We start from the raw sequence: 12772 nt of genomic DNA on the forward strand, positions 1-12772 counted from the left end.
ATATGAGCAATTGTGTTGAATCTTGATTTATGACATTGCAAAAGAGTTCCACATGGTTTGCAAGTTATCCGATCAAAATCAGGTGGGATTCAGTTTATCCTGCAGATTCTGATAGGGTATTCTAAAAGGATACTGAAGGGAACTGTTGAATAAGCTGTGTTGAAGAATTTGTCCTATGGCTTATTGAAGGACTATCATGATGCACAATTATAAATTACCAAGTTCAGCTTCTCTTTATTAAAGAATGTAAACACCAAAATTGTTTGGATCCAATCTCTAGCATCCATTGGAGGTTAATTTATTTGGAATTTCGAAAGACTGAGCAAGCTTTAAAAAAATTTTGTGAACTTCCTTTTGGTCAAAGTTTGCTCTTTGAGCAATTGTGCATAAGAACATAGTTTTTGACGCATTTATATCTGGAGGTGCATTGCATAGCAGATATCAAGATTGAAAAGTAAACTTAAAGTAACAGTACTTAAGTTCAACACAATATAATTTAATATTGCAAATTCAGACTAGGAACACATTAAGATATTTATGAATGTATAAATGCAACTATTAAAGTTTCAAATATATTACAATACGTTGCATATTATACATAAGCAGAGTGATAGTTGTTCAATTTAACAAAGAGATAGGTCGCACAAATTCACATTGTTATTTTATTCCTGGTGTTTTCAATGATTTCCGTTAATTTTTGTATTTGCTTGATTTCTCCTCTCTATAGGCTGACTGCACATTGAAACAATATCTCATGCTCCACTACACCTAACTGTTAGAGGTTGTCTTGCATTATGCATCATTACTTTCTTTTCAGCCAAACATACCTTCAAAGGATAAACATCTTCATTTGGGAAGGGAGACGGGAGGGAGATCTAGATCATTGTCTTAATGGATAAATTTGTACAGACCAATAGTCAAAAATGTAACAATAAGAACCAAGATGTCTTATTGTAGATTCACAGCTTTTTCTTTCTGTTCACATTTGAATTATTTTTAGAATACAATAACTATTACCTGAATATAATGGGCTGGATTTTAAGAAGTCCTCAACATCAGATTCCATGGCGGGGGTCGGGGGGGGGGCCTAAAGACGGCCCCGGATGAGGCCCACCACAGACCTCAACGCCAGCAGATTTTAAAATCCAGCCCAATGAGTCCGGAAGGGTGTATAGGAACAATAATAAAGTGGAAAACATTTAAAGAAACAATTCAAAATGTTCAACAAAAATATGTTCCATTGAAAAATAAAAATTCAGCAAGAAAGATCCATCCGCAGCTTACTCAGGAAGTTAAGGATAGTATTGGATTAAAAGAAGAGGCTTATAATGTTGCAAAGAATAATAGCAAGTGTGAGGATTGGGAGTGTTTTAGAAACCAGCAAAGGGTCATCAAAAAGTTGATGAAAGGGGGAAAAATAGAATGAGAGTAAAATAGTTAGGAACATTAAAACAGATTGTAAGAGCTTTTACAAGTATATAAAAAAGGAAGAGAGTAGCTAAAGTAAACATTGGTCCCTTAGAAAAAGAGACAGGGGAAATTATTTGGGGAATGAGGAAATGCAGAGATATTGAACAAATATTTTGTGTCTGTCTTCACAATAGAAGACACAAGTTGCATACCTGACATAGAGGATAACCTAGGGGCTAAAAAGAGTGAGGAGATTAAGGTAATTAATATCTCAGTTTGTGATGATACAAGGGTAGGAGGAAATGCGAGCTGTGAAGGGGAAACAGAGATGCCGCAAAGAGATGTAGACAGGTTAAGTGAGTGGGCAGCACAGTGGCAGATGGTGTAGAATGTGAGGACGTGTAAGGTTATTCACATTGGTCATAAGAACAGAAGAGCAGAATATTTTTTAAAAGGTGTGAAACTTGTAAATGTTGATGTTCAGAGAGATTTGGATGTGCTCGTACAAGGAACACAGAAAGGTAGCATGCAGGTACAACAACAATTAGAAAGGCAAATTGCATGTCGGACTTATTGCAAGGGGATAAAGAATAAAGAAGACTTGCTAGAATTGTACAGGGCTTTGGTGAGCCCACACCAGGAATGGGGTGAACTTAGTAAGCCCGTCTGGAGTAGGAATGGAGGTGTGGGGGACTGGAGAATAGCATCAGACGCATCCGCCCAGAAATACAACGTTGTGATGTCGGTTCCGGATTAGTCAGCATTGGGAAAGCACCAAGGCGACCTTGTCGCCCCAATGCAACAGGACTGGCATTTAAACTGTAGAAAAGTTACTTATAATATACTTCCATACAATTTATCGCGATTCAATGGGGGGCTTGGGATTAAGTGGCGGCCCTCATGTGCCTTCAGATTCCCGGCCATTGAAAGGTGGTGGCACCAAGGCAAGGCCTCAGTGCCGCGCTGGGAAGGCAGCCATGACCAGCACTGCATAGGGAAAGAGGGGAAGCGGAGGCCATTGTCAGCATACAGTGCTATGCGCTCTGCATGGGTGCACTGGCTCTCAGGTGGCAGTGCCAGGTGTGCTTAGTCTCAGGTGGCAGTGCCAGGTGTGCTTGGTCTCGAGTGGCAGTGCCGGGTGTGCTTGGTCTCAGATGGCAGTGCCAGGTGCACTTGGTCTCAGATGGTAGTACTGGGTGTGCTTGATCTCGGGTGATCTACAGGGATGGCCATACTGCTGGGTGAGAGGGTCAGGTGGTCCATCAGCGCGTAAGCCAAGAGGAGTAGCAAAGGCAAAGATGCCAAGAAACTTAGTGTCTGCAAGGACAGTGCCCTGGAAGCCTACTGATCTCCTGGCATGTTCTCATACACCCTGTCTTTGTTGATTCCTGTGGCATGATGCAGCACCTCCAACAGAAGGAGGGCCAGGAGGCAGCTAAGCCTGCATGTGAAGCTCCACGACGAGATCAACAGCATCCGGCCATGCCAAGAAGGGCCCACCTGCGCCAGAGAATATACCTAACTCAATTCAGCTACCTCCAAATGTCTGAGCAACATTATCAGCGAGTTTTTGACTGTTCTCATATTTTTTTTCTTTCATTCCAAGTGAGTAAATGCTACATAATCAAAACAGAAATTGCTGCAATTATGGCAGCAATTGTCGAGCGAAAAACAGAGTTAAAATTTCAGGTTGATGACCTTTCATCATACTTGTCACTTCATTTCACAGTTGCCATGCATCCCTAATGGCATGACTGAGATAGAGAACTATCTCAGGGGCAAACCTGCGTTTTAGCATTCCATTGTGCACCAATGCATTGTGCCACCAAGATATCATTGAAACCATTTTATTATTTTTGCAAGAATTTGTTGTTGGTCAATAATCATCCAGTTACATCACCATAAAAATCTATTAGAAACCTTGTGTTTATCTCTAGAGTGCTTTTCTCTTATGGTTTGATATACCTTTACACACAGCATTAAACAAAAGCGCTATGACTAAGCTGTCTTTTAAGTATGTATAAATGGTTACCACTGGAAAATTGAGTGATAGATTCCCAAGTGAAAATCAAATGGCAAGATCCCAATATTGGAACCTTTAAATTATAAATGATATACCAATTTTAATGGTATTGTTTGAGGGTGTCCTAGTGCATGAATTGCAAAAGGTTCGTATGCAGATACAGCACGTAATTAGGAAAGCTAATAGAATGTTATTGTTTATTGCAAGGGGAATTGAATACAAAAGTATGGAGGTTATGATTCAGCTATACAGGGCATTGGTGAGACCACATCTGGAGTACTGTGTACAGTACTGGTCTTTTTTAAGGAAGGATGTAAATGCGTTGGAGGCAGTACAGAGAAGTTTACCAGACTAATACCTGGAATGGGCGGGCTGTCTTATGAGGAAAGTTTGGACAGGCTAGGCTTGTATCTGATAGAATTTTGAAGAGTAAGAGGTGACTTGATTGAAACATATAAGATCCTGATGGATCCAGGGTGGATGTGGAAGGATGTTTCCCCTTGTGGGAGAATCTAGAACTAGGGGTCACTGTTTAAAATTAAGGGGTCGCCCATTTAAGACAGAGATGAGGAGAAATTTTTTCTCTCAGAGAGTCGTTTTAGATTCCCAAGTGAAAATCAAATGGCAAGATCCCAATATTGGCATTCAATATTTGGATTTTGTCCAAAGTACAGTACTTTTGGCAATGCACAACACTATCAACCTAGCTTCACATGCTCAAGCACCAAATCCAGAAACTCTGTGACTTCAACACATTACCATGTAAGAATGAATGAATGTTTAATCTATAGCCCTGAGGGTTATCGAGAAATTTTAACAATATTGTATTATTTTCAGGGGAAGTCAGGGAAAGAAATTAGTGCTCCCTAAAGTAAGGGATCAACAGGTGGTGAGAGAAAATCATGTTAGAATAATCATACATGAGCTCTGGATGGACTAGCTTATTATGAAATAATTTGGGTAGAACTTTAAAAAAAAGCTGCCAGGGCTCCTTGACGGAAAGTGGTTACTTGGATGCTGAGTGAAGACAGGATCAGTACTCTCCATTAAGCAAAGCCCACCATCACCTTCTCCCCACCAAGCAAAGTCCACCATCACCTCCCCACCAAGCAAGGTCCACCATCACCTTCTCCCCACCAAGCAAAGCCCACCATCACCTTCTCCCCGTCAAGCAAAGCCCACCATCACCTTCTCCCCATCAAGCAATAAACAGCCAAACAATATTCACTTTCCAGGCTCACAGTTGTAGGATAGTCACTTGCATGAGATACCACAGGACTACTAACTTCCATGAAACCATGCCCCACCATAAATCACTGTCTTTACTACAGGAAGGACAATAAAATGTTGGCAAACAAATAATATTCTTCCTTTAACAAGGCTTGGTTGAGCACAGCTCACACTGTGATGTTTGGCTATTAGGGTAGTTTTTAGCTTTGACACTATTAGCTTGGAGGCTCACCTCCAACTGCTTGCAATTAAAAAAAAACCCATAATCTCTAAAAAGGATCATATAGGTGACAAAAGATATTCCCCATTTGCTAGTTCAGTTCATAGATTGCACAAGTTAATTTAGTATTTTCCATTAACAGCTATTTAATTAGTAGGTAGTCTTGGTGTTATGAGAGTATCAAAGTGCACTACTAAAAGAACTATTCAGTCCAAGCTATCAAATGGCTGAAGATAGGTAATCTAAGTTCTTTGCTATAACATGGAACATGAAAGTGACTGAATGTGAGTCTATCAACTGCTCCTTAATCAGCTCTGTAACTGTCCCTTATTCCAGTATCTACTCTGTTGTATTTGTTTACACTGTAATCATATTAAATACATAAAGGGCCAGTATTCTTTAATCAGCAATGTTGACAGTAGAATTGCAATTTCACTATCAGTGATGTAACAATTAAAAATAGGTGATATAAAATCTTTAGGTGTGTACTATCATGCAAGTGACACCGTATTCTACATGTGTAAAGCCAACTGGAGCTGCATGTTCCTGGCCATTAGACAGTCTAACTTGCCTCCAGTTCATAGGATGCCTAAAGCAACAGGCACAATAGCCTCAGTATTGTGCTTATCACTGCAGCTGATCTGAGAGCAGCTGGGTTAGAGAGGTACACTGTAACACTCAAACAAAAGTAGTTCAAAAATACTTTTTGTGAACTGACAGAAGATGATGAAAGTACAAAATCAATTTTAGAACTAAATATTAAAGTTCAAACCATACCACCCGCCAACATTTTATGACTGCATAGGCCAAAACCATACTATATGAATTAAATAGCACTATATGCTCAATTGTGTTACAGTTCGACCAGAGGGGGAGACCACAGGCTAAGTCTGTCAATCAAGCTGCTGTCCTCCATTACAACCAACTATATGGCCTAACGTTCTGCTGTACTTTTGTTCAGGGGTAAAGGGATGAATGAATAGTGAAACAAGTTATTTGCTTTTCATTTTCTTAGTTGGCCGATACATGCTAAAGTAACTCAGCAAAATCATATGCAGCATTGGAAAATAATTCTCTGCAACTTTGGTTTGGGATACTTCTTAATGTGCCAATTTTTTTTATGTATTCTGAAGATGTGCATAACACTGACAGGGAAGTATTTATTGTCTATGCCTAGTTGCCCTGAAGGCATTAAAAATCAACTACTTAGTGCAGAAGTGGAGTCACTCAATGGGCAATTAGGGATAGGCAACAAATGCTGGCATTGCCAGCGACACGCACATTCCATTAAAGAATAAAAAAACATACGAGCCAGTCTGGGTAAAGGTGGCAGAATTCCTTCCTTGCAGGCCATTAGTGAAACAATTGTAATTTATCTATTATCCAGCACCTTTATTATCATTTCTATTCAGTTTCGTAATCTGCCATGCTGGGATTTCTAGGCTCATACCTGTAACTATAACCAATAAATAACTGTTTCAAAGGCATTTAAACTTACTGCCAATAATGGAATTCATGAGAGGTGTCTTCTGCTGTGATCCTATCATATCAAGATTATCGGATATTTAGTGAGTTGTGAAGATTGCCTTAACTGAACTAAGAACAAGCAACTGCTGCAGCTTTTACGTCTGTTTGAGAACCTCAGACAGATGTTTATCGGTCATTTTCATTTGAGGAAGAGTGTAGGTTATAAAGAGTTAAGTCTGGGTTCTGGTTGAATTGGCCCAGACTTTCCGAAGCATTAACCAACAAATGCACGTAAAACCAATGCATCCAAGGGCAAGGCTGGATAGTTTCTAACAAAACAAAATAACGACAGCAAATGTGTTTTTTTTAAAAACAGGTTTTTATTCTATCCTGAATATTCATAATTGTGGACTGAGTTTTTTACACGCATATGTAGCTGTGTCTATGATTTGGATTTAAAACGTTTCAGTAGCTAATGCTGAATGGTTGCAAGCAAGATGGCTGACCATGCGTCAGATTTCTTTCTGCCACTGAAGTATAAAAGGAGTTGTGAATGGATTGGCTTCTGGACTCCTTTTATTGGATCATAGAGTCACAGAATGATGCAGCACAGAAGGAGGCCATCCAGCCCATCGTGTCTGTGCCAGCTCTTTGGTAGAGCTATCCAGTTAGTCCCAATCCCCTGTTATGGGAGAGAAAGAGAGAGAGAGAGAAAAAAAAGAAAAGTCACTGCTGCAATGTAGGAAATGTGATAAACAACATGTACGTTGGAGTTCCACACTAGGGCCAGGCGTCCTAGGACATCTGACGTGGAATGAAACATTTTCCTCATTTATGCACTCAACATCAAGCATTCCTGAAACAAATAAAAAAAGAAACTTGTTGCACGGTATAGCTCCTTTTATCACCCTGATTTTAAGCGCAAATGAGAATCGAGTGGGCAGAACCAAAGTGAGTGGTAAACCCTTGCCCACCACACTTCTCCCCCAGACTTCCCTCCACTCCCACCCACCTCCCTCCTCCACTCCACCATGATCTCAGCAGCTCATCTGCAATGCCTGTGCTCAGTTGTCCACTGAAACCAGTGGGAAGCAACAGCTATCGGGCAAGACGAAGGAAGGGAGGGAAGGGGGCTGTCAGGCAGCAGCAAGGCGCTGGCGGTGACCAAAGGAATGGTGCTGGCACTCAAGTAAGTCTCAGGGAAGGATTCTGAGAGGTCCTTGCAATTGGAAGTGGCATGGGGGGGTGGGGGGGGGGTGGTCGGTGGCTGGACGATGGGGGTTGCCCAAGGCAAGAAAGGACTTCACTTTGTTCTATAGGTTGGAGAAGAACTTCTCCTGCCCCTAGTCCCAGAAAGAAAGTTTAAAAGAAAAAGTTTCGAAAGATAATTGTTTGGGCCTCTTCTGGCCCTGACTCGTCTTCCAACATGGAAACAGTGGTGCAGTGGTAATGTCATTGGATTAGTAATCCAGAAACCCAGACTAATTCCCCTGGGGCCACAAGTTCAAATTCCCACCACAACAACTGGTAGAGTTTAAATTCAATTAATAAAAAAATCTGGAATTGAAAGCTAGTCTCAGTAATGGTGCCATGAAACTATCATCGTTTGTCGTAAAAACCCATCTGATTCACTCAAGCCCTTTAGGGAAGGAAATCTGCTGTCCTTACCTTGTCTGGCTTACATGTGACTCCAGGCTCACAGCAATGCGGTTGACTCTTAACTGCCCTCTGAAATGGCCCAGCAAGCCATTCAGTTGTCAAGGGCAATGAGGGAACAAATGCTGGCTTTGCCAACGACGCCCACATCCCATGAAAGAAACAAAACATTGTTAAACCTGGCGGGAAAACCCACACCGGCTTCCCTCACTCATGCCCCTGGTCAAAAAGGCAATCAGACCCTGATGATGTCATCGGAGCACAATGTGCATCTGCAAAGAAGGACCCAGCTTTTCCTACTTGCTGGAAAAGGGCTGGTTAAAACTGAATGATGTGGGATATCAGCTGGCAAGAGTCCAGAGTGATTTTAGCTGCCTACCAACCTGTTTTGCACTGGGCGGGCAGGATTAAAATCACCCGTTATATTTCCAACCATGTCCTGCATTTTGATTGTTGATGGTCACTGACAGCAATAAATCTATTAATGTCTATTTATCCAAAATTTCCTTTGTTGCCATTAACCAACAAATTAGCTTACATTTCAGACTGATGGATGCAAGCTTCTTCCAGTATTATGTCAATAAATATTTCTATAGTATATCTTGCTTATTTAAATTTTTAGTTGGCTCAAGTACTGTGAGCTTAAATGGAGCTCTGAAGATTATTTCTGAAGGAATTTCTTTGATCTTTGCCTTGGGTCCTGGCTTCAGACAAATACACACAACATTGTCTAGGGACATGCACTTTTCTGTGGGGTGGGGTGGAGTGGAGGACTTTCAGGCACAGCCACTCTTTAAGGGGAATAATCAACATATTAACTGCATCAACAACAACAACTTGTATTTACATAGCACCTTTAGTGGAATAAAACATTCCAAGATGCTTCACAGAGGCATTATAAAACAAGGTATGACTTCTTCTTCTTCTTCTTCTCTTCTTCTTCTTTGGCCTCCTTGTCTCGAGAGACAATGGGTAAGCGCCTGGAGGTAGTCAGTGGCTTGTGGAGCAGCGCCTGGAGTGGCTATAAAGGCCAATTCTAGAGTGACAGACTCTTACACAGGTGCCGCAGAAAAATTTGTTTGTCGGGGCTGTTACACAGTTGGCTCTCTCCTTGCGCTTCTGTCTTTTTTCCTGCCAACTGCAAAGTCTCTTCGACTCGCTTCTCTTTAGCCCCGCCTTTATGGTTGCCCGCCAGCTCTGGCGATTGCTGGCAACTGACTCCCACGACTTGTGATCAATGTCACAGGTCTTCATGTCGCATTTGCAGACGTCTTTAAAGCGGAGACATGGACGGCCGGTGGGTCTGATACCAGTGGTGAGCTCGCTGTACAATGTGTCTTTGGGGATCCTGCCATCTTCCATGCGGCTCACATGGCCAAGCCCTCTCAAGCGCCGCTGACTCAGTAGTGTGTATAAGCTGGGGATGTTGGCCGCCTCGAGGACATCTGTGTTGGAGATACGGTCCTGCCACCTGATGCCAAGTATTCTCCGGAGGCAGCGAAGATGGAATGAATTGAGACGTCGCTCTTGGCTGACATACGTTGTCCAGGCCTCGCTGCCATAGAGCAAGGTACTGAGGACACAGGCTTGATACACTCGGACTTTTGTGTTCCGTGTCAGTGCGCCATTTTCCCACACTCTCTTGGCCAGTCTGGACATAGCAGTGGAAGCCTTGTCCATGCGCTTGTTGATTTCTGCATCGAGAGACAGGTTACTGGTGATAGTTGAGCCTAGGTAGGTGAACTCTTGAACCACTTCCAGAGCGTGGTCGCCGATATTGATGGATGGAGCATTTCTGACGTCCTGTCCCATGATGTTCGTTTTCTTGAGGCTGATGGTTAGACCAAATTCGTTGCAGGCAGCCGCAAACCTGTCGATGAGACTCTGCAGACACTCTTCAGTGTGAGATGTTAAAGCAGCATCATCAGCAAAGAGGAGTTCCCTGATGAGGACTTTCCTTACTTTGGTCTTCGCTCTTAGACAGACAAAGTTGAACAACCTGCCCCCAGTGGAGGAAAATTCCTTGTTCTGAAGACTTGAATGCATGTGAGAGCAGCAGGGAGAAGAAAATCCCAAACAGTGTGGGTGCGAGAACACTGCCCTGTTTCACGCCACTCAGGATAGGAAAGGGGTCTGATGTGATGCCACTATGCTGAATTGTGCCTTTCATATTGTCATCGAATGAGGTGATGATACTTAGTAGCTTTAGTGGACATCCGATCTTTTCTAGTAGTCTGAAGAGACCACGTCTGCTGACGAGGTCAAAGGCTTCGGTGAGATCAATGAAAGCAATGTAGAGGGGCATCTGTTGTTCGCGGCATTTCTCCTGTATCTGACGAAGGGAGAACAGCATGTCAATGGTCGATCGCTCTGCACGAAAGCCACACTGTGCCTCAGGGTAGATGCGCTCGGCCAGCTTCTGGAGCCTGTTTAAAGCGACTCGAGCAAAGACTTTCCCCACTATGCTGAGCAGGGAGATTCCACGGTAGTTGTTGCAGTCACCGCGGTCATCTTTGTTTTTATAGAGGGTGATGATATTGGCATCGCGCATGTCCTGAGGTACTGGTCCCTCGTCCCAGCACAGGCAAAGCAGTTCATGTAGTGCTGAGAATATAGCAGGCTTGGCACTCTTGATTATTTCAGGGGTAATGCCGTCCTTCCCAGGGGCTTTTCTGCTGGCTAGAGAATCAATGGCATCACTGAGTTCCGATTTTGTTGGCTGTACGTCCAGCTCATCCATGACTGGTAGAGGCTGGGCTGCATTGAGGGCAGTCTCAGTGACAACATTCTCCGTGGAGTACAGTTCTAGGCTCAAACCATCGGTCCATTTGCTTGCGTTGGTCAATGATTATGTCCCCTGATTTAGATTTGAGGGGGGCGATCTTCTTGATGGTTGGCCCAAAAGCTCTCTTAATGCCATCATACGTTCCTCTGATGTTTCCAGTGTCTGAGGCCAGCTGAATATGACTGCATAGGTGTTGCCAGTAGTCATTTGCGCAGAGCCTGGCTGTTCTTTGTGCAGTGCTTCTGGCTGCTTTAAGTGCTATGGATGTTAACTCGCTGGGGGCTTTCTTGTAGTTCAACAGTGCAATGCGCTTAGCGGCTAGGACAGGTTCCAGCTCTTCAAAATGAGATTGAAACCAGTCTGCATTCCTCTTCGCACGTTTGCCATAGGTGGTCAAAGCTGACTCATAGATGGCGTCTCTGATGTGGGCCCACTTGGTCTCAGCATCCCCTGTGGGAGTGTTTTAAAGGGCTTTTACAAGTGAATTTAGAAATTTTTGTAACAGCTGTGGATGAGAAATTCTGCTCGTGTTGATGCGCGGGTGGCCCTTCTGCTTGGAGTGATGCAGCTTCTTTGGTTTGAGTCTAACCTTGTTGCACACCAGGGAGTGGTCGGTGTCGCAGTCCGCACTGTGGAAGCTGCGTGAGATTTGAACACAGTTTAAGGAGGCTCGCCTTGTGACGATGAGGGCCAGCTGGTGCCAACGACACGATCTTGGGTGCCTCCATGAATCCTGGTGACAGGGTTTAGTGTGAAAGAACGAGTTGGTTTAGTTTAGAGATACAGCACTGAAACAGGCCCTTCGGCCCACCGAGTCTGTGCCGAACATCAACCACCCATTTATACTAATCCTACACTAATCCCATATTCCTACCAAACATCCCCACCTGTCCCTATATTTCCCTACCACCTACCTATACTAGTGACAATTTATAATGGCCAATTTACCTATCAACCTGCAAGTCTTTTGGCTTGTGGGAGGAAACCGGAGCACCCGGAGAAAACCCACGCAGACACAGGGAGAACTTGCAAACTCCACACAGACAGTACCCGGAATCGAACCCGGGTCCCTGGAGCTGTGAGGCTGGTGGTGATGCAGAGGTTGCGATAGGTACACAACTCAAGCAGTCTCTGTCCATTCTCAATCATCCTTCCAACGCCATAGCGCCCAAGGTAGGAGGGCCATGAGTCATGGTCAGCCCCAACCCTGGCATTAAAGACCCCAGCAGGAACAGGTGTTTGGTGTTGGGGATGCTACTAATGATATTATGGAGTTCCTCGTAGAACTGGTCTTTATCTTCAGGTGGGGAGCAGAGTGTTGGAGCATAGATGCTGAGTAGGTGTACTGGACCAGAGGCGGTGAGCAGTCGGAAGGACAGTATGCGATCCGAGCCATTTGAGGGAGGCTCTATCATGTGTGCAAGGAGTTTCTGATGGCGAAGCCCACTCCATGCTGTCTTGGTTCTTCAGGATCCCTACCCTGCCAGAAGAAGGTGTAGTCTTGCTCTGTTAGAGATCCACTCGCAGGGAGGCGTGTCTCCTGAAGTGCTGCAATGTCTACATTGAGTCTACTGAGCTCGTTGTTAATGATGGCGGTATTCCGAGAATCGTTGATTTGTGTAAGGTCTTCCGACAGGCCAGGACACATAGTTCTGATGTTCCAGCTTGCAAAACGAAGGGCTGGTACCTTCTTTCCTTTATTCATGCTGTTTGGTGCGGAGTTGCAGTCCACTTTTCGGGCAATGACCCTGAGCTCCAAGCACCCATTGAAGCAGGTGGACTGTGGCAGGACAGAACCTTATTGACCGGGGGCTGCCCGGTTTGAGGCGGGCGGTAGCTGTCCAGTGAGGTGCGATGACCTCTCCCACTGACAAAGGCAACCCGTGGCGCCCAATCTCTACGCCAATTGAGCTGGACTTATAACCCGTAACTGCTGCCTTCCATGTTGTTTCGGTCGCTGTGAGGCGACTATGGAGTGACC

At 43.9% G+C, this 12772-nt stretch overlaps 1 long non-coding RNA gene across 4 annotated transcripts in view; it reads left to right on the forward strand.

The window, feature by feature from the left end:
* LOC137383926 (uncharacterized) overlaps positions 1-12772 on the forward strand; it is a 402194-nt gene that overhangs the window by 345896 nt on the left and 43526 nt on the right. The window contains exon 4 of one of the 4 annotated variants that reach the window (XR_010977496.1): positions 5743-5900. The exons of 1 other annotated variant lie outside the window; for it this stretch is intronic. This is a non-coding gene — a long non-coding RNA (uncharacterized lncRNA). 2 more of the 4 variants (XR_010977495.1, XR_010977497.1) reach the window with 2 other exon arrangements.

The sequence above is a fragment of the Heterodontus francisci genome, chromosome 25 (genome assembly GCF_036365525.1).
Source record: "Heterodontus francisci isolate sHetFra1 chromosome 25, sHetFra1.hap1, whole genome shotgun sequence".
NCBI lineage: Eukaryota > Metazoa > Chordata > Chondrichthyes > Heterodontiformes > Heterodontidae > Heterodontus > Heterodontus francisci.